Source organism: Balaenoptera borealis, assembly GCF_965194805.1.
Source record: "Balaenoptera borealis genome assembly, chromosome: 19".
NCBI classification, from domain to species: domain Eukaryota; kingdom Metazoa; phylum Chordata; class Mammalia; order Artiodactyla; family Balaenopteridae; genus Balaenoptera; species Balaenoptera borealis.
The window spans coordinates 69111162-69135176 of NC_138878.1; the positions used below are offsets into that span (position 1 = coordinate 69111162).

The window sequence follows — 24015 nt, forward strand, 5'->3', positions numbered from 1 at the left end:
GGGTTCTGAGCAGAGGTTTCAGGAGTTACACAGTGTTGGGAGGCATAAGAGTTCTGACCCAGCTTGGGCAAAAGAACTTCAGTAAGCACCCAAGGCATTCAGCTGAAACCCCAGAAAGCTACATCCCAGAAGGAAAGACCATGCCCAAGAATAAGGGCTACATCCAAGGATTAAGCAAAATCAAAGTAACTCTACCTTAATCAATACTAAACCAAGCCTCATCAGGATTAGGGTGATTTGTAATTATTTAACCACCTACCAAAACAAAATTCACACTCTTTAGTAGAAGATAACAATCTATAGTCCCTACAATGTATCATCCACAGTGTCCAGTATACAAAAAAATGACTAGAATCAGGAAATATAAGAATCAGGAAAATGTGACACATAATCAAGAAAAAAACTCAACAAAAATAGATATCCCAAACATTAGAAGTAGCAGGAAAAGATTTTAAAATAACTATTATAAACATGATAAATAATTTCATGGGAAAAAAAGAAGAAAAGAACCAAAAAAATTATAGAACTAAATAAAAATATAATATCTGACGTAAACCATGAATGCACTTAACGGCAGACTGGACACAGTAGAAGAAAGGATTGTGAACTAAGGCAGGTAAGTGGAAACTTTATGATGATACAAAGGAAGAGAAAAGAATGTAAAAACAGAGCACCTAACACAGGATTAACGTGTAACGTGTAACGTGTAATGTTACAGCAGAGAGACAGAAAGCAGCAGAAGGCATATTTGAAGAGAAGTGGGAGAGAGTTTTCCTAGATTGATTACAGGCACCATCCTATAGATCCAACAAGCTCAGCAAACTCCAAACAGAATCATTTCAAAGAAGACCTCACCTAAAACATCACAATCTGTTGAAAACCAAATAAAAAGTAAAAATCTTAAAAGTAATCAGAAGAAAACAACAGATTATATTAATGGAACAACAAGAAGAAAAACAGCTGACTTCCCACAAGAAACAATGGAAACAAGGAAACAAAAGACAAACATCTTTAAAGCTGAAAGAAAAAACCTAAAATTTTATATCCAAGAAAAAAATCCTTCCAAAATGAAGGCTTAATAAAGACATTTTTAGGCTCGCGTGCGCATACACACACACACACAAAGTGGAGAGAATTTTTCACCATCTGAGCATATCACAAGAAATACTACAGCATGTTTTGTTGTTGTTTTTACATAGAGTAGTTTATTCCCTATCACTCTACAGTCATAAGAAATGATATAACAATAAAACTGAAAGGTAACTAACATAATCCTGATGATGAAACTCAATAACAAAGCAGGTACCTGAAACTGAACATCGTTTAACAAAATGGAGGAAAAGCCACGAGCTGATGTTGTCTTTTAACCCTTGACCCTCTATCTTTTCACTACTGCATTCAGCCAATATTCCTTAATAGTACTGGCTTCTATCAACTGCCTGCATAATCTGGGTTTTAGAAGATTACATGTCTAACTAGAAGCCTCTCCCCTTCCACCATTATCCTTCATAACAGCAGGAGTATAGGTATGTACATTTATTTCCTGGCAAATGTTCTATCCCTAAGGTCTGAAATTTATAACATTAGCTTTTAAATTTTATCATTATCTTTCAAAAACTATTCTTCTGGTTGTTAAATCAATTATCATCGATGTTAATTTTTTATCTACAGGTTATTTCTGTTGCTAATACTCTATGGTGATAGTAAAGCAACCTCAGAACTCTAGCATAAGGTTACCCTCTGAGAGTTAATCTAGTAAAATTAACAAATAATGACTGAGACTCATCATCTGTATAAATAAGCAAAGTGTCAATTATTGTAAATGTCTGCCTCAATCTCAACCAGGGTAACGGCAGTCTGATCTTGGGGAGAAATTACTGATACATGATGTTAAGTAAGAAAGCTAGAACCAAATCAGTACAAGAAAGATCATAATAACAGAAGTAACTTGGATGGTGGTATTTGCAAAGCACTCAAATCTGGCATGTTACATCTGTTAGATATGTAACCTGATATATAACAAATATCTACTGAGTTAAGTAATCTGAACTGAGAATAAAGAAGCCAGATATGGTGATAATGTAGTCCTTACCATAATAGATGTTTACTGTTCAAGGGCAACAACCTGCAGAGAAAATCTTATGATTCTGACGTTTGACATCATATATTTTAGCATGTCATTACATACTTCAATGTATGCTAAATACAGCTAGTAAAGTCATTCTAAATGACAGTCTCTGGGGGAAAGATATACATGAAAACCAGATTTCCATTTTACCCCCTCCCCACTTAATTTCCATTTTTTTAATGTAACTTTTTTGTTGAGCTCGTATTAAACACTTACCAAAACAGAATCAAAAAAGTGAAAGGTCACAGGCAGTGTGGGTTTAAACTTTAAAGCACCGAACTCAGAGACACAGGAACTGAACCATCAGTTCTAATCTCATTAACTTTTTCCCTGTAGATGCTCTCTGCTCCCTTAAAAACAGTTCATGAACTGCACCTCCCTCCCAGAGAGAAGTGAGACACATGTGGGAGCCTCATCCAGGCTGGAATGACAGAAGAAGCAGCCAAGACTTTAGAATGATGACAGACTCATCTGAAATCTCCTCCGGGTACAGCATGTTTTTTAGCCTGAAAGGAAACCATCAAAGATAGAAGCCTGGATCTGCAGAAAGGAATGAAGAGCAACCCCAAAACTAATTAACTAGGAAAAAAATATTGTACAAAATTACTTTTAAATTCCTTTAAAATGCTGGTGACCGTATAATGCAAGAATAACAACAATGCATAATGGACTTATATAATATGTAAAAGTGATATATACGACAACAGGGAAAACTGCAATTATACTAATATATAAGTTCTTACATTAAGTGGCATAATATTAATTCCAGATAGATTATTATAAGATAAAATTTGTATTGTTAACCCTAGAGCAAATAAAACATACGATTATACAATATTACAAAGACATAAAGCTAAGAAGAAATAAAAGGAGATGAAATGGAATAAATACCCAATTAATCCAAAAGAAGGCAACATGGAAAAACAAAGGTACAAAGACCAGATGAGACAAACAGAATAACAACGTGGCAGACATAAACCCAAACATATCAGTAATTATATAATAAATACAAATTTACTGAACAAATTAAGAAATAAGACTGCCAAAATGGATTACAAACAAAACCCAATTAAATGCTGTTTACAAGAGACTCACTTTAACATTTCAACAGGTGAGTTGAAAGTAAAAATAAAGAAAAAGACAGGTGGGACTTCCCTAGTGGTCCAGTGGCTAAGGCTCTGTGCTCCCAATGCAGGGGGCCTGGGTTCGATCCCTGGTCAGGGAACTAGATCCCACATGCAATCTTCGCATGTGGCAATGAAGATCCTGTGTGTGGCAACTAAGACCCGGTGCAGCCAAGTAAATTAAATAAAAAAATTTTTTTAAAAAGTGTATGTTCAATAGGAAGACCAAACAATCTGCCATGTCATTAAGCCCAGTAACATAGCTTCAAAATACATGAAGCAAAAATTGGTAAAAAATATTCAGATACAAACTACTATGTATAAAATAGATAAGCAACAGGATATATTGCACAGCACAGGGAAATACAGTCATTGTTTTGTAATAACTTTAAATGGAATGTAATCTATAATACTGAATCACTATGTTGTACACCTGAAACTAATATAACATTGTAAGTCAACTATACTTCAATAAAAAAATAAAGTTATGCTAGCTTCATAAAAACTTTTTTTAAGTTTTCATCACAAGAGGGCATGAATATGGGTGATTTTGATGCAAACAATATCTTCAAGGCATTCTTTGGCGGTCCTGGGGGCTTCAGCTTTGAAGCATCTGGTCCAGGGAATTTCTTTTTTCAGTTTGGCTAATGAAAGGAAACCACCCGGAGCCCAGAAAATGCAGACTTGCTCAGTTTAACCTCGAATGTGGACACAGTTCACCTCCTCCCTTCATTATGATCCACGTACTTAGAGCAGTTTCATTTTCTCAGCTGGATACCCGGTGTCTGTGTGAGTGAGGTGAAGGAAAGGGAGCCAGCGCCGAAGACTGCGGGTAGGGGAGGGAGGTGGGGGGTGGACAGGGCAGCTTGTGAATTTTTGTTTTACTGTTTAACTTTATTTAAAAAAAAAAAATTAAGAGAATAAAATGTTTTGACCCTTTCTGGCAAAAAAAAAAAAAGAAATAAAAAATTATAGCTATGTAGTGATAGATTTTAACTAAACTTATTGTGGTAAATATTTCAAAATATATACATAGATCAAATCATAATGTTGTACAGCTTAATGTAATACAATTTTACATGTCAATTATATCTCAATAAAACTAGAAAAAGAAAAAAGAATTGATTAAAAAAATATAAAGAAATCCAGTAATGGTTGGAGATTTTAACACTCTTCTGTCAGTAGCTGATGGAACAAGCAAACAAGAAAATCCATGAGAATAAAGTGTGCAACACAACTAAGCAACTCAACTTAATTGACATTTATCAAGCACTGTGCCTAACAAGAGCAGAATACACATTCACGGGCTTCCCTGGTGGTGCAGTGGTTGAGAATCTGCCTGCCAATGCAGGGGACACGGGTTCGAGCCCTGGTCTGGGAAGATCCCACATGCCGCAGAGCAACTGGGCCCGTGAGCCACAACTACTGAGGCTGCGCGTCTGGAGCCTGTGCTCCGCAACAAGAGAGGCCGTGATAGTGAGAGGCCCGCGCATCGCGATGAAGAGTGGCCCCTGCTTGCCACAACTGGAGAAGGCCCTCGCACAGACAAAAAAAAAAAAAAAAAGAATACACATTCACTAAAATAGATCATACGCTGTCTCATACAGACATTTCTCAATAAATTTAAAAGGACTGGATACATACAGAATATGTTATTTGACCACAATGGAATTAATCTGGCCATCAATAATAAAAATCTCCTCATATTTAGAAATTAAACAGTGTATTTTCCAGATCAAAGAAGAAATCAGTTTCATATATTCAAAGAACTGACCGCCAATGAAAATATAACATATGAAAATGTGCAGGATGCAGTTAAAATAGACTTAAAGGAAAATGTGTAGCTATAAATGCAAGCATCAGAAAGGAAGGATTAAAATTAATGACCCAGGGACTTCCTGGTCCAGTGGTAAAGAATCTGCCTTGCAATACAGGGGACACGGGTTCGATCCCTGTTCAGGGAACTAAGATCCCACATGCCACAAGGCTGCTAAGCCCACATGCCACAACTACTGAACTCACACGCCTCAACTAGAGCCCACATGCCGCCAACTACAGAGCCCTGGAACATGTGTGCCACAACTAGAGAAGAGAAAACCCTCACGCCACAACTAGAGAGAAGCCCGAGTACCACAACGAAGAGCCCGGGCCACAAGGAAAGATCCCGCATGCCTCAACAAAGATCCCATGTGCCTCAACTAAGACCCGATGCAGCCAAAAATATATAAAATAGATAAATAAATAATAAATAAATCTTAAAAAAAAAAATTAATGACCTAAGCTTCTACCTCAAAAAGCCAGGGAAAAGGAAAGCAAATTAAACCAAGAAAAAGGAACAAAATAGTCAAGTGGGGAAACCAACAAAACAAAGGTAAAAAGAATACAATCATGACAATACATGCATGTAGAGTATTTGATAAAATATAATGCCCATTCATGATAAAAACTCAGCAAACTAGGAATAGAGTGCCCTCAATCAGACTGCCCTCAATCAGATAAAGGGCATCAGATCACATTTAATGGTGAAATACTGAATGCTATTTCTTGGTATCATGAGCAAGGCAAGTATGTCCATTCTCACTTTTATTCAAGATTGTACTGGATAATCTAAAGTAACAGATATCATATAACAATGGTTGTCACCTCTGGGGGTACTAACTGGAGAGGGACATAAAGGAAATATATGGGGAGATGAAAATATTCTATGTGTGGATTAGAGTATGGGTTACATAAATACACAGTTCTAAAACTTTACCGGACTGTACTCTTTTTTTAATTTTTTTTTTAAATTTTTACTTATTTATGGCTGTGTTGGGTCTTAGTTTCTGTGCGAGGGCTTTCTCTAGTTGTGGCAAGCAGGGGCCACTCTTCATCGCGGTGCGCGGGCCTCTCACTATCGCGGCCTCTCTTGTTGCGGAGCACAGGCTCCAGATGCGCAGGCTCAGTAATTGTGGCTCACGGGCCCAGTTGCTCTGCGGCATGTGGGATCTTCCCAGACCAGGGCTCGAACCCGTGTCCCCTGCATTGGCAGGCAGATTCTCAACCACTGCGCCACCAGGGAAGCCCCTGGACTGTACTCTAAAGGACAGCATGTCTCACTGTTAAGTACCAGAGATCCTAGTCAGTATAGTTAACATTAAATAAGGAAAACATAAAGGCTGGAAAGGAAGAAGTAAAGCAATTTTTTTTTTTTTTTTGTATATGACATGATTGTGTAAGAAATCCAAGGAAACTAACACATTTCTAGAACATGTAAATGATTTTAGCAAGTTCACAGTGATGAAATAAAATTTATATTTTAAGGCAGGACAAGAAAAAATTAAACATAAAATTCTCTGTGTTTGTTTGGGCCTTCTCCCTCCCTCCCTAATGTGCAGCGTGAATCTGCATTACACATTAACCAGAGCTCCTCAAAGATGGGAGTGCCTGCTCGACGGTTAAGATCAATTTTTTTCCCTTTCTTCTGACTCTAGCAACGTAACTTCTTAAAAGAACAGCATTCTTGGGACTTCCCTGGCGGTCCAGTGGTTAAGACTCCACACTTCAAATGCAGGAGGCACAGGTTCGATCTCTGGCTGGGGAACTAGGGTCTCACATGCCGCGCAGCGCAGCAAAGAAAAAAAAAAGAACAGCATTCTTTCCCAACTCTGTAGGGGTCATAGTGACTTGCTGCTCGCTTTGTACGTGCTTACCTGGACTATCTTTGGAGAACTTTATATAAAATATAAGCTTTTTTTTTTTTTAATATAAGCATTTTGATGTACCACCCTCCTACTCTCAATAGGAGGACTCCTACCACTATCAGGATTCATGCCTAAATGAATGATTATTCAAGAAATAACAAAAAACAATACTATTATCCTACCCACACTCATAGCTACCACAGCACCGCTCAACCTGTACTTCTACATACAACTCACGTACTCCACAGCACTGATCTTATTCCCCTCTACAAACAACATGAAGATAAAATGACAATTCAACTCTACAAAACAAATAATCCTTTTACCAACCATAATAGCAGTATCCACAATACTTCTACCTCTCACACCAATACTGTCAATCCTAGAATAGGAATTTAGGTTAAACCAGACCAAGAGCCTTCAAAGCCTTAAGCAAGTACAATTTACTTAATTCCTGCCTAATAAGGATTGTAAGACTATATCTTACATCAATTGAATGCAAATCAAACACTTTAATTAAGCTAAATCCTCACTAGATGGGAGGGATTCATCTCCCACGAACTTTTAGTTAACAGCTAAATACCCTAATCAACTGGCTTCAATCTACTTCTCCAGCCTCGAGAAAAAAAAGGTGGGAGAAGTCCAGGCAGGGTTGAAGCTGCTTCCTTGAATTTGCAATTCAAAATGATCAATTCACCACGGGACTCAGCAAAAAGAGGACTTAACCTCTGTCTTTAGATTTACAGTCTAATGCCTGCTCGGCCATTTTACCTATGTTCATAAATTGCTGATTATTCTCAACCAACCACAAAGACATTGGTACTTTATACTTACTATTTGACGCTTGAGCCGGAATGGTAGGCACTGGCCTAAGCTTATTAATTCGCGCTGAACTAGGCCAACCCAGAACACTGCTCGGAGATAACCAAATTTACAACGTGGTAGTAACGGCCCACGCATTTGTAATAATTTTCTTTATAGTTATACCCATTATAATTGGCGGGTTTGGAAACTGGCTAGTACCCCTAATAATTGGGGCGCCCAATATGGCTTTTCCCCGTATAAACAATATGAGTTTCTGATTACTCCCTCCTTCTTTCCTATTATTACTAGCATCATCAATAGTTGAAGCCGGTGCGGGTACAGGTTGAATTGTATATCCACCCTTAGCTGGAAACTTAGCACACGCAGGAGCTTCAGTTGACCTTACTATTTTTTCTCTACATTTAGCTGGTGTAGTCTCAATTCTTGGGGCTATTAATTTTATCACTACTATCATCAACATAAAACCACCCGCTATAACCCAGTACCAAACACCACTATTCGTATGATCAGTACTAATCACAGCAGTATTGCTTCTACTATCCTTACCTGTCCTAGCAGCCAGAATCACCATGCTATTAACTGATCGAAACCTGAAGACAACTTTCTTCGATCCTGCAGGAGGAGGAGACCCAACCTTATATCAACATCTATTTTGATTCTTTGGACACCCTGAAGTACACATTTTAATCCCACCTGGATTTGGAATGACCTCACACATTGTAACCTACTACTCAGGTAAAAAAGAGCCTTTCGGGTATATGAGTATGGTATGTGCTATAATATCAATCGGGTTCTTAGGGTTTATCATATGGGCCCATCAAATATTCACAGTAGGTACAGACGTTGATACGCCAGCATACTCTACATCAGCCACTATAATTATTGCTATTCCTACAGGGGTAAAAGTATTTAGCTGATTGGCAACACTCCATGGAGACAATATTAAATGGTCCCCGGCCATGAGGTGAGCCTTAGGTTTCATCTTCCTTTTCACAGTCGGCAGACTAACAGGTACTGTCCTAGCTAATTCATCATTAGACATTGTCTTTCATGATACCTACTATGTAGTCACACACTTTCACTATGTGCTCTCAATGGGAGCTGTTTTTGCTATCATAGGAGGATTTGTACACTGATTTCCACTACTCTCAGGATATCCACTCAACATGAGCAAAAATTCACTTCGTGATCATATTCGTGGGTGTCAACATAACCTTCTTCCCACAACATTTTCTAGGCTTATCTGGCATGCCTCGACGATACTCCGACTATCCAGACGCCTATACAACATGAAATACTATTTCATCAATAGGTTCATTCATCTCATTAACAGCGGTCATACTGATAGTCTTCATTATCTGAGAAGTATTCACATCCAAAGGAGAAGTATTAACAGTAGAACTTACTACTACAAATTTAGAGTGGTTAAATGGATGTCCTCCACCATACCATACATTTGAATAGCCAACCTATGTTAATCTAAAGTAGCCAAGAAAGGAAGGAATTGAACCTTCTTTTATTGTTTCAAGCCAACATCATAGCCGCTATGTCTTTCTTCATGAACAAGGTATTAGTAAAATTTTACATAACTTTGTCGAAGTTAAGTCACAAGTGAAAATCTTGTATACTCTACGGCATATCCCTTCCAACTAGGTTTTCAAGACGTAAAATCACCCATGATAGAAGAATTGCTACATTTTCAAGACCACACACTGACAACTGTTTTCCTAATTAGCTCCTTAGTTTTCTATATTATTACACTAATACTTACAACTAAGCTAACACATACTAGCACAATAGATGCACAAGAAGTAGAAGCTATCTGGACTATCCTACCAGCTATTATCTTAATCTTAATTGCCCTGCCATCATTACGAATCCTTTATATAATAGATGAAATCAACAATCCATCTCTTACTGTAAAAACTATAGGCCACCAATGATACTGAAGCTATGAATATACTGACTACGAAGACCTAAATTTTGATTCCTATATAAACCCAACACCAGACCTAAAACCAGGAGAGTTACGACTGCTAGAAGTAGATAACCGAGTAGTTTTACCTATAGAGATAACAGTCCAAATACTAATCTCCTCCGAAGATGTATTACACTCATGGGCCGTACCCTCCTTAGGCCTAAAGACAGACGCAATCCCAGGGCACTTAAACCAAACAACCCTAATATCAACACGACCAGGCTTGTATTACGGACAGTGTTCAGAGATCTGTGGGTCAAACCATAGCTTCATGCAACTGTCCTTGAGCTAGTGCCCCTAAAATACTTTGAAAAATGATCCACGTCTATGCTATAAACTCATTAAGAAGGTAGATTAGCGTTAACCTTTTAAATTAAAGACTGAGAGCTAAAGTTCTCCTTGATAGCATGACACAACTAGATATATCAACAAGATTTACTACTATTTCATCTATATTTCTAACATTATTTATTATATTTCAACTAAAAATCTCAAAACACATCTACTACCCCAAGCCAAAATCAGCACTCACTAAAGTGCAAAAACAACCTGCCCCTTGAGAAACAGTATGAACGAAAATCTATTTGCCCCTTTCATAACCCCAATAATAGGCCTCCCTGTAGTCGTTCTCATCATTATATTCCCAAGTATTTTATTTCCAACATCAAAAGGACTAATTAATAATTGCATAATTTCCCTTCAATGACTAATTCAACTCACATCAAAACAAATAATAGGTATCCATAATCATAAAGGACAAACCTGATCACTAATACTAATATCACTCGTTCTAGTTACTGGCTCAACCAATCTCCTCAGACTATTACCCCACTCATTTACCCCCACCACACAGCTCTCAATGAATGTGGGAATGGCCATCCCTCTATGAGCCGGTGCCATCATTACAGGTTTCCGGTGCCATCATTACAGGTTTCCGTAATAAAACAAAAGCATCCCTAGCCCACTTCTTACCACAAGTCACACCCACCCTCCTTATCCTTATGCTAGAAATTATCAAAACTATCAGCCTATTCATCCAACCAGTAGCACTGGCTGTACGACTAACAGCCAATATTACAGCAGGCCACTTACTAACACATCTAATCGAAGAGACAACCCTAGTGCTAATAAGCACCAGCACATTCACGGCTCTCACTACATTTATCATTCTCGCCCTACTCCCCATCCTCGAATTCGCTGTTGCTATAATTCAAGCCTATGTATTCACCCTCTTAGTAAGCTTATACCTGCATGGCAACACATAGGGACCCACCAAACCCACACATATCACATAGTAAATCCTAGTCCTTGATCCCTCACAGGAGCTCTTTCAGCACTTCTCATATGATTCCACTTCAACTCAATAGTTCTACTAATACTGGGCCTACTAACTAATATGCTAACAATATATCAATGATGACGAGACGTCATTCAAGAAAGCACTTTCCAAGGCCACCACACACCAACCATCCAAAAGGGACTCTGAGACGGAATAATCTTATTTATCGTATCAGAAGTCCTATTTTTTTTTTTTTAAAAGGCATTCAGAGATACTTTTTTTTTTTTAACTTTTTTGGGTTTTATTTATTTATTTATTTATTTATGGCTGTGTTGGGTCTTCGTTTCTGTGCGAGGGCTTTCTCTAGTTGTGGCAAGTGGGGGCCACTCTTCATCGCGGTGCACGGGCCTCTCATTATCACGGCCTCTCTTGTTGCGGAGCACAGGCTCCAGACGCGCAGGCTCAGTAATTGTGGCTCACGGGCCCAGTTGCTCTGCGGCATGTGGGATCTTCCCAGACCAGGGCTCGAACCCGTGTCCCCTGCATTGGCAGGCAGATTCTCAACCACTGCGCCACCAGGGAAGCCCCCAGAAGTCCTATTTTTTACCAGCTTTTTTTGAGCCTTCTACCACTCAAGCCTCGCCCCTACCCCTGAATTAGGCGGGTGCTGGCCATCCCTAAGGCATTCACCCCTTAAACCCCCTAGAAGTACCACTCCTCAACACTTCTGTGCTATTGACCTCTGGCGTATCCATTACCTGAGCCCATCACCGCCATATAGAAGGAAATCGTAAGCACATACTTCAAGCCCTTCTTATTACAATCGCCCTCGGTGTTTATTTTATACTCCTACAAGCATCAGAGTATTACGAAGCCCCATTTACGATCTCAGATGGACTCTATGGATCAACTTTCTTCATAGCCACAGGATTCCACGGACCACATGTAATTATTGGGTCTACTTTCCTTATTGTTTGTTTCCTACGCCAATTAAAATTCCACTTCATATCCAACCACCACTTCGGCTTCGAAGCTGCTGCTTGATACTGACGTTTTGTAGATGTTGTATGACTCTTTATGTATCTATCTACTGATGAGGCTCATAGTCCTTTTAGCATTAATTAGTACAACTGACTTCCAATCAGATAGTTTAGGTGTACCCCGAAAAAGAGCAATAAACTTAATACTGAGCCTATTAACAAACACAATACTAGCCTCATTACTCGTACTTATCGCCTTCTGACTTCCTCAACTAAACACGCAGAAAAAAACAAGCCCCTACGAATGCAGATTTGACCCTATAGGATCCGCCCGCCTACCCTTTTCCATAAAAACTTTCCTAGTAGCGATCACCTTCCTCCTTTTCGACCTAGACAACCTAAAAACAATACTTACCATAGCCCTACTTTTTTTTTTTTTTTAAAGTTTTTTCCTTTTTTCAATTTTTATTTATTTATTTATTTATTTATGGCTGTGTTGGGTCTTCGTTTCTGTGCGAGGGCTTTCTCTAGTTGTGGCAAGCAGGGGCCACTCTTCATCGCGGTGCGCGGGCCTCTCACTATCGCGGCCTCTCTTGCTGCGGAGCACAGGCTCCAGACGCGCAGGCTCAGTAATTGTGGCTCACGGGCCCAGCTGCTCCGCGGTATGTGGGATCTTCCCAGACCAGGGCTCGAACCCGTGTCCCCTGCATTGGCAGGCAGATTCTCAACCACTGCGCCACCAGGGAAGCCCCCACCATAGCCCTACTTTTAATCTCATTATTAGCAGTTAGCCTGGCCTACGAATGAACTCAAAGGGGATTGGAATGAGCTGAATATGGTATTTAGTTTAAAATAAAACAAGTGATTTTGACTCATTAGATTATGGTTAAACTCATAATTACCCAGTGTCCTTAGTACATATAAATATTATCATAGCTTTCACTATATCCCTCATAGGGTCACTAATATATCGGTCCCACCTAATATCCTCACTACTATGCCTAGAGAGCATGATATTGTCACTATTCATCCTAGCAGCCCTGACAACCTTAAACTCACATTTCACCTTAGCCAGCATAATACCAATCATCTTACTGGTATTCGCGGCCTGCAAAGCAGCCCTCGGATTAGCCTTATTAGTAATAGTATCAAACACATATGGAACCGATTACATACAAAACCTCAATCTTCTCCAATGCTAAAATTTATCATCCTCACAATCATACTAATACCCCTAACTTGGCTATCAAAAAGTAGTATAATCTGAATTAACTCCACAACCCACAGCCTACTAATTAGTCTCACAAGCCTACTTCTTCTTAACCAATTCAATGACAATAGCCTCAACTTCTCATTAACATTCTTCTCTGACTCCCTCTCCCCACCATTACTAATCCTAACAATATGACTCCTTCCCCTAATACTAATAGCCAGCCAATCTTACCTACTCAAAGAGCCACTAATCTGAAAAAAGCTATACATCACAATACTAATCATGTTACAAACATTCCTAATCATAACATTCACCGCCACAGAACTATTTTACATTATATTTGAAGCCACACTAGTTCCTACCCTCATTATCATTACCTGTTGAGGTAACCAAACAGAGCAACTTAATGCAGGACTCTATTTTTTATTCTACACACTAGTTGGGTCACTCCCGTTACTAGTGGCACTAACATATATACAAAACATCATAGGCTCTCTAAATTTCCTAGTACTTCAATATTGAGCTCAACCACTATTCAACTCCTGATCCAACGTCTTTATATGATTGGCCTGCATGATAGCCTTTATAGTAAAAATACCCCTCTACGGCCTCCACATTTGACTACCCAAATCACACGTAGAAGCTCCTATCGCAGGCTCTATGGTCCTTGCAGCCATACTACTAAAACTCAGGGGTTATGGCATGTTACGAATCACATCAATACTCAACCCCCTAACAGAGTTCATAGTATACCCTTTCCTTATGCTTTCCTTATGGGGAATAATCATAACCAGTTCTATTTGTCTATGTCAAACAGACCTAAAATCACTCATTGCCTACTCCTCAGTCAGCCACATGGCACTTGTTATTGCAGCTATCCTCATTCAAACCCCTTGAAGCTACATAGGGGCTACTGCCCTAATAATCACCCACGGCCTCACATTGTCTATATTATTTTGCCTAGCAAACTCAAATTACGAACGAATCCATAGCCGAACTATAATCCTAGGCCGAGGCCTACAAATTCTCCTCCCACTAATAGCCACTTGATGATTACTAGCAAGCCTGACAAACCTGGCCCTACCCCCTACTATTAATCTACTTGGAGAACTGTTCGTAGTTATATCAACTTTCTCATGATCAAACCTCACTATTATCCTAATAGGAACCAATATTGTAACTACATCCCTATACTCTATGTATATACTAATCACAACACAACGCGGCAAATGTACGCACCACATCAGTAATATTACACCCTCCTTCACACAAGAAAACGCCCTTATAGCTCTCCATATCCTGCCACTTCTACTCCTGTCACTAAATCCTAAAATCATCTTGGGCCCCCTATACTGTAAATATAGTTTAAAAAAACCACTAGATTGTGAATCTAGCAACAGAAGACTAAAACTTCTTATTTACCGAGAAAGTACTGCAAAAACTGCTAATTCATGCCCCCATGCCTAATAGTATGGCTTTTTCAAACTTTTAAAGGATGGTAGTTATCCATTGGTCTTAGGAACCAAAAAACTGGTGCAACTCCAAATAAAAGTAATAAACCTGTTCTCTTCTTTTGCCCTAATCACATTACTAGTACTAATTATTCCAATCATGATAACTAGTACAAACTCCTACAAAAGTGATAAATACCCATATGTAAAAAGTACCATCTCATGTGCTTTCGTTACCAGTCTAATCCCAACAATAATATTCCTTCATAGAGGCCAAGAAATAATCATTTCAAACTGACACTGAATCACTGTCCAAACCCTTAAATTGACACTCAGCTTCAAAATAGATTATTTCTCAATTATGTTCGTACCAGTGGCATTGTCTATCACACGATCCATCATAGAGTTCTCAATATGATACATACATTCAGATCCTTATATCAACCAGTTCTTCAAATACCTACTCCTCTTTCTCATTACTATACTAATTCTTGTTACAGCCAACAACCTCCTCCAACTTTTTATTGGGTGAAAGGGGGTAGGAATCATATCTTTCCTACTCATCGGGTGATGATATGGAAGAACAGACGCAAACACAGCTGCTTTCCAAGCAATCTTACATAACCACATCAGAGATATCGGATTCATTATATCAATAGCGTGATTTCTGTCCAACTCAAATGCATGAGACCTACAACAAATTTTTATACTCGACCTAAACTCTCTAAACCTCCCCCTCACAGGACTCGTGCTAGACGCAGCCGGAAAATCAGCCCAATTTGGACTTACCCCGACTCCCTTCAGCAGTAGATGGTCCTACCCCAGTATCAGCCTTACTCCACTCAAGCACAATGGTCATAGCAGGAATTTTCCTACTTATCCGATTTTACCCTTTAACAGAAAACAACAAACTCATTCAAACAATAACATTATGCCTAGGAGCTCTTACCACCCTATTCACAGCTATATGCGCTCTCATCCAAAACGACATTAAAAAAAAATTATCGCTTTCTCTACCTCAAGCCAATTAGGTCTGATGATGGTAACAATCGGTATCAACCAACCCCATCGAGCATTCTTACATATTTGCACACATGCTTTCTTTAAAGCCATACTATTCATGTGCTCTGGATCCATTATCCACAGCCTAAACAACGAGCAAGACATCCGAAAAATAGGAGGCCTATTCAAAACCTTGCCCTTCATTGCAACAGCCCTTATCACTGGGTGTCTGGCACTGACAGGAATGCCTTTTCTCACTGGTTTTTACTCTAAAGACCTAATCATCGAAACCACCACCACGTCTTATACCAATGCCTGAGCCCTATTAATAACTCTAACCGCTACCTCCCTCACAGCCATCTATAGCACTCGCATCATCTTCTTCACACTACTGGGACAACCCACTTCTCTTCCTCAGCTCCTATCAATGAAAACAATCCCCTCCTAGTTAATTCTATCAAACACCTACTAATCGGAAGTATCTTTGCCGGATTCATCATCTCCAACAACATTCCCCCAACAACCATCCCCCTAATAACCATACCTTTGTACTTAAAACTAACTGCCCTCATAGTAACAGCTCGGGTTTTGTACTAGCATTCGAAACCAACCTTAACACACAAAACTCAAAATATACTTACCCTCAAACTCCTTTAAATTCTCTACTCTCCTAGGATATTTCCCTACCATCATACACGGCCTACCTCCCCATCTAAACCTATTAATGAGCCAAAAATTAGCAACCTCCCTCCTAGACTTAATCTGACTAGAAACTATCTTACCAAAGACTACAGCCTTCATCCAACTAAAATCCTCCACACTAATCTCAAACCAAAAAGACCTTATTAAACTATACTTTCTATCATTTCTCATCATCATCACCCTTAGTATACTCTCATTTAATTACCCCTAGTAATCTCCATAATAACCACAACACCAATAAATAATGACCAACCAGTAACAATCACCAACCTAGTACCATAACTATATAATGCCGCAATCCCCATAGCCTCTCACTAAAAAACCCAGAGTCACCAGTATCATAAATAAACTAATCCCCCAACCCATTAAACTTAAACGCAATTTCCACATCCTCATCCTTCAAAATACAAAACACCATTAAAAACTCTACTATTGACCCTAAAAGAAACGCCCCCAATACAACCTTATTAGAAACCCAAACCCCAGAATATTGTTCAGTGGCTATAGCCGTTGTATAACCAAACACAACTAATATGGGGAATATTAGTATGTAATGTAATCATTGATATTACATAATACATATATATTATTGATCGTACATAGTACATCAAGTTAAATCAGTTTAAATCAACATGCTTGGAATCCCGTCCATTAGACCACGAGCTTAATCACCAGGCCGCGTGAAACCATCAACCCGCTCGGCAGGTGTCCCTCTTCTCGCTCCGGGCCCATAACTTGTGGGGGTTTCTACTGAACTTTATCAGACACCTGGTTCTTACTTCAGGGCCATCTCACCTAAAATCGCCCACTCTTTCCCCTTAAATAAGACATCTCAATGGGTTAATGACTAATCAGCCCATGCGCACATATAACTGCGATTTCATACATTTGGTATTTTTTATTTTGGGGGGGGGGAAAGTGCTTAGACTCAGCTATGACCTTAAAAGGTCTTAACACAGTCAAGCAAATTGTAGCTGGACCTGGATGTATTTATTAATTGGCAAGAGCAACCTGCGTTGTACAATCAGTTAATGGTCACAGGACATAGCACTTTACTATTCCCCGCCCCGGATTAAAATATTTATCCATCACAATAAATCAACCTCAACCCCCTCCCTATCATACCAATGAGCTACTTAGATATTCACCACCCATATAGACAGACATCCCCCTAGATTCGCCAGCCATTTTATCAAAAATTTAGTACTAAATCTGACATAAGCCACATAATACAACCATACAAACACCACCTATGTGCAACAAGTTAATGTAGCTTAAACGTTTCCTAAAGCAAGACACTGAAAATGTCTAGATGGGCTCACTAGCCCCATAAACATAACGGTTTGGTCCCAGCCTTTATATTAGTTTTTAATAGAATTACACATGCAAGTATCCGCACTCCAGTGAGAATGCCCTCTAAATCACTAAGACTAAAAGGAGCAGGTATCAAGCATGCTACACCAGTAGCTCACAACACCTTGCTTAACCACACTCCCACGGGAGACAGCAGTGATAAAAAGTAAGCCATAAACGAAAGTTTGACTAAGCCATATTAATCAGGTTTGGTAAATATCGTGCCAGCCACCGCGGTCATACGATTGACCCAAATTAATAGAACTATGGCGTAAAGCGTGTTAAAGAACCATACAAGATAAAGTTAAACCTTAATTAAGCTGTAAAAAGCCATAATTAAAATAAAAATAAACTACGAAAGTGACTTTAACATATTCTGATCACATGATAGCTAAGACCCAAACTGGGATTAGATACCCCACTATGCTCAGCCTTAAACCCAAATAATCATAAGAACTAGACTATTTGCCAGAGTACTACTAGCAACAGCCTAAAACTCCAAGGCCTTGGCGGTGCTTCACAGCCCTCTAGAGGAGCCTGCTCTATAACCGATGAACCCGACAAACCTCAGCAGCCCTGGCTACTCCAGTCTATATGCCGCCAACTTCAGCAAACCCTAAAAAGGAGCAAAGGTAAGCACAATTATAACACCTAAAAACGTTAGGTCAAGGTGTGACCTATGGGGTGGGAAGAAATAGGCTACATTTTCTACACAAGGAACACCCTTTATCCACACGAAAGTTTTTATGAAACCTAAAAACTAAAGGAGGATTTAGTAGTAAATTAAGAATAGAACGCTTAATTGAATAAGGCCATGAAGCACGCACACACCGCCCGTCACCCTCCTCAAGTGCCATGACAAAGCCACAATTCATTAACACATGCTAAACAATTATACGAGAGAAGTCGTAACAAGGTAAGCATACTGGAAAGTGTGCTGGGATAAAACAAGGCATAGCTTAAATAAAGCACCTAGTTTACACCTAGAAGATTTCATAAGCTATGTATGACTTGAACTAAACCTAGCCCACACCTTTCCCACCATACTAACACAAGCTAGTCAAATAAAACAATCACCAGACAGCTAAATTGTAGGAGATAGAAACTTAGACACTGATGGCGCTATAGAAAAAGTACTGTAAGGGAATGATGAAATATTAAAAGTAATAAAAAGCAAAGCTTACCCCTTGTACCTTTTGCATAATGACTTAACTAGCAACAACTTAACAAAGAGAACTTAAGCTAAACTACCCGAAACCAGACGAGCTACTTATGAACAGTTACTAGAACAAACTCATCTATGTGGCAAAATAGTGAGAAGATTTATAAGTAGAGGTGACAAGCCTAACAAGCCTGGTGATAGCTGGTTGTCCAGGAAAAGAATTTCAGTTCAACGTTAAATAATACTAAAAACCATAATAAGCATCCACGTATATTTAAACGTTAGTCTAAAAAGGTACAGCTTTTTAGAAATGGATACAACCTTAACTAGAGAGTAAAAACAAACAACACCATAGTTGGCCTAGAAGCGGCCATCAAATAATAAAGCATTCAAGCTCAACAACAAAACACATCCCAATTCCAATATTAAGTAAATCAACTTCTAGTCTTATTACTGGACTAATCTATAAGATAATAGAAGCAATAATACTGTTAACATGAGTAACAAGAAATATTTCTCCTTGCACAAGTTTACATCAGCAACTACTAATATACTGATAATTAACAGTAAATAAATACAATCCAACACTAATCTATTTATTAAATACACTGTTAACCCAACACAGGCGTGCACTCAAGGAAAGATTAAAAAAAGTAAAAGGAACTCGGCAAATACAAACCCCGCCTGTTTACCAAAGACAACACCTCTAGCATCACCAGTATTAGAGGCACCGCCTGCTCAGTGACAACCATTAAATGGCCTCGGTATCCTGACTGTGCAAAGGTAGCATAATCATTTGTTCTCTAAATAAGGACTTGTATGAATGGCCACACGAGGGTTTTACTGTCTCTTACTTTTAGTCAGTGAAATTGACCTCCCGGTGAAGAGGCGGGGATAACAAAATAAGACAAGAAGACCCTATGGAGCTTCAATTAATCAACCCAAAAAACCATAATCTCAAACCGCCAAGGAATAACAAAATTTCACATGGGTTGACAATTTCAGTTGGGGTGACCTCGGAGCACAAAAAATCCTCTGAGTGATTAAAGTCTAGACCCACTAGCCAAAGCATAATATCACTTATTGATCCAAAAAATTGATCAACGGAACAAGTTACTCTAGGGGTAACAGCACAATCCTATTCTAGAGTTCATATCGACAATAGGGTTTACGACCTCGATATTGGATCAGGACATCCCAATGGTGTAACCGCTATTAAGAGTTCGTTTGTTCAACGATTAAAGTCCTACGTGATCTGAGTTCAGACCGGAATAATCCAGGTCGGTTTCTATCTATTACGCATTTCTCCCAGTATGAAAAGACAAGAGAAATAAGGTCCACTTTAAAAAGTGCCTTCAAAACAATTAATGATCTAATCTCAACTTAATAAGCAAGCACAAACTAACCACCCAAGACCAGGGTTTTGTTAGGGTGGCAGAGCCTGGTAATTGCGTAAAATTTAAACCTTTATGCCCAGAGGTTCAAATCCTTTCTCTAACAAAATGTTTATAATTAACATTTTAATGCTCATCATTCCTATTCTCCTAGCCGTCGCATTCCTGACATTAGTAGAACATAAAATCCTAGGCTATATACAACTCCGAAAATGACCAAACATTGTAGGAACTCACGGCCTACTCCAACCCATTGCCAATGCAATCAAACTATTCACTAAGGAATACCTACGACCAGCTACAACCTCCACCTCCATATTTATCATCGCACCCATCTTAACCCTAACCCTAGCCCTCAAATATGAATCTCCCTACCCATGCCATACCCCCTCATCAACATAAACCTAGGAGTATTATTCATACTAGCAATATCAAGTCTAGCCGTATACTCTATTCTATGATCTGGCTGGGCCTCCAACTCAAAATACGCATTAATTGGAGCCCTACGAGCAGTAGCACAAACAATCTCATACGAAGTAACACTAGCAATCAATCCTCTTATCAGTACTCTTAATAAATGGATTCTTCACCCTATCAACCCTAACCACAACACAAGAACAACTATGACTAATCTTCCCATCATGACCACTAGCCATAATATGATTTATTTCTACCTTAGCAGAAACCAACCGAGCCCCTTTTGATTTAACAGAAGGAGAATCCGAACTCGTGTCTGGCTTTGATGTAGAGTACGCAGCAGGCCCCTTCGCCATGTTCTTCCTAGCAGAATACGCCAACATCATTACAATAAATATATTCACAACAATTCTATTTCTAGGAGCATTCCACAACCCCTACACCCCAGAACTATATACAATTAACTTCATCATTAAAACACTACTACTAACAATATCTTTCCTAAGGATTCGAGCATCCTACCCTCAATTTCGGTATGACCAACTAATACACTTACTCTGAAAAAGCTTCCTACCTCTAACACTAGCCCTATGCATATGACATGTATCACTGAGCGTCATAACAGCAAGCATCCCTCTACAAACATAAGAAATATGTCTGACAAAAGAGTTACTTTGATAGAGTAAATAACAGAGGTTCAAACCCTCTTATTTCTAGAATCATAGGAATTGAACCTACCCTTAAGAATTCAAAGTTCTCCGTGCTACCATATTACACTACATTCTACAGTAAGGTCAGCTAAACAAGCTATCGGGCCCATACCCCGAAAATGTTGGTTTATATCCTCCCCGTACTAATAATCCCATTATCTTTACCATTATCCTGACAACTGTCATTTTAGGACCTATAATAGTAATTACCAGCTCTCACTGGCTACTAGCCTGAATTGGATTCAAAATAAATATAATAGCCATCATCCCTATTACAATAAAAAACTTTAATCCACGAGCCATAGAAGGCTCCACTAAATATTTTCTAACACAGGCCACCGCATCCCTACTACTTATAATAGCAGTCATCATTAACCTATTACACTCCGGCCAATGAACCATCGCAAAACTATTCAACCCAACAGCATCAACAATGATAACACCGATAAGATCAGTGCCCGGATATATGACTTACTTACCTGATGACCTCGTGGAAGTGAAACCCAAGATGGTTACGACAGTGTTTGCATGCTTAATGGGAAAAGGACTGAACAAAATAAAATAATGAAACATTTATTATGATTTTCTGCCACATTAAACACATTGAAGGCCTCACAGTTTACAGAATTCGGAAATGTAGTGGGTATAAAACCAGAGATTATTTGTATGCTCGAAACAGTTGTATGAATCATTAATGAATTTAATATCCTGTTCATACTAGCTAGGATTTGTTGGCCTTTTGGGATAACACAATTAATTTACCAGTCGATACTGATAAGAGTGTGTTCATTTTCAAGATGATATTTTATCGTTATTGTTTCCTGAAAGTCTCATTAAAACAAGACTAATTCATTCTTTTTCATGGCTATGAAAAAGCTAATTCACTCTATTTCATAGCTATAAAACTAGGACTATCCCCTTTTCACTTTTGAGTGCCCGAAGTAACACAAGGCATCCCTTTAACAGCAGGCCTAATTCTACTAACATGACAAAAACCTTCACCCCTATCAATCCTATATCAAATCTCACCATCAATCAATCTAAACCTAATACTAGCTCTATCCATACTTTCCATTCTAATCAGAGGTTAAGGTGGTACATAAATAAAAAATAAAATAGATCTACTGAGACGTGGGTCAAAATATGAATATAAAAAAAGGACATATCATGTTGGCACAGGGCGAGCAAAATAGATCAATGGAAGAGAAGAGAGCAACAAAATAGATCCACACATATACATTCAATAGATTTTCAACAATACTATGAAGGAAAATTTTTTTATTAAACGGTGCTGAAACAACTGGACAACCATAAGAAAAATAAATGCCTTGTCTACTACCTCACACTTACATAAAAATTAATTCAAGGTGGATATTAAGTCTTGATATAAAAGCAAAAACTATAAAACTACCAGAAAACAGGAGAATATGTTTGGAGTTTTGGCAAAACTTTCTTAGGACATTTAAAAAAAAAAAAAAAAACTCACACAGAAAACCTAACCATAAAAGAAAAAATTGATAAAATCAGACCTTGTTAATTATGACCCAGCAATTCCACCCCTAGATATTTTCCCAAGAGAAATTAAAAACATGGTTCTACTAAAAGCACTGTACAAAAATGTTCATAGTAGCATTACTCATAAAAGCCCAAAACGAGAGACAACTCAAATATTCATCAACAAGATAATGGATAAATAAATTGTGGTTCATTAAAAAAATGGAATATTACTCAACAGTAAAAAGAAACAACCTAACAATGCATACAATGTCATGGATGAATCTCAAAAATCTTAGGGTAAGCCTTACACAAAAGAAATAACGTATGATTCTCTTTATATGAAGTTCTAGAAGAGGCAAAAGTTCTATGGTGGAAAAAATCTGAACAGTGGTTGCCTTTGTTAAATGGAAAGAGGTGGGCTTCCCTCGTGGCACAGTGGTTAAGAATCCGCCTGCCAACACAGGGGACATGGGTTCGAGCCCTGGTCCGGGAAGATCCCACATGCTGCGGAGCAACTAAGCCCGTGCACCACAGCTACTGAGCCCATACACCACAACTACTGACACAGTGCTCTAGAGCCCGCGAGCCACAACTACTGAGCCCCCAAGTGCCACAACTACTGAAGCCCGCATGCCTTAGAGCCTGTGCTCCACAACAAGAGAAGCCACCACAGTGAGAAGCCTGCGCACCGCAACGAAGAGTAGCCCCCGCCCACTGCAACTAGAGAAAGCCCACACCCAGCAACAAAGACCCAACACAGCCATAAATAAATAAATAAATAAATAAATAGAATTTTTTTTAAAAAGTGGAAAGAGGTAACAAAAGGAATTTGTGAGCAAAAGGAATTTGTGAGGTAATGAAAATGTCCTCAAGCTCAATTTGAATGATTACAGGTATACATTTGTCAAAATTTTTCAATTGTACACTTAAAATTTGTGTATTTAACAAAGCACTGTTAGCAAAAATACATACAAAAAGGCCCACTGTCTACAAAGTAACAATAATAAGATGGAGAGTTGACTTCTCAACAGAAACCATGGAGTACAGAAAACAATAGCATAGTGTCTTTAAAGGGCTGGAAAAAAAAAAAAAATGAACTGCCAACTTAAAATTCTCT

The 24015-nt window shown here is 38.7% G+C and overlaps 1 protein-coding gene and 1 long non-coding RNA gene across 19 annotated transcripts in view; one reads left to right on the top strand and one right to left on the bottom strand.

The window, feature by feature from the left end:
• The window catches only part of ZNF606 (zinc finger protein 606), a 66681-nt gene that overhangs the window by 40797 nt on the left and 1869 nt on the right, over positions 1–24015 (bottom strand). The window lies entirely within an intron of this gene.
• Positions 4215–23692, top strand: LOC309617312. The gene is made up of 2 exons (XR_014237935.1): positions 4215–11245; positions 11602–23692. It is a non-coding gene; the product is annotated as an uncharacterized lncRNA (long non-coding RNA).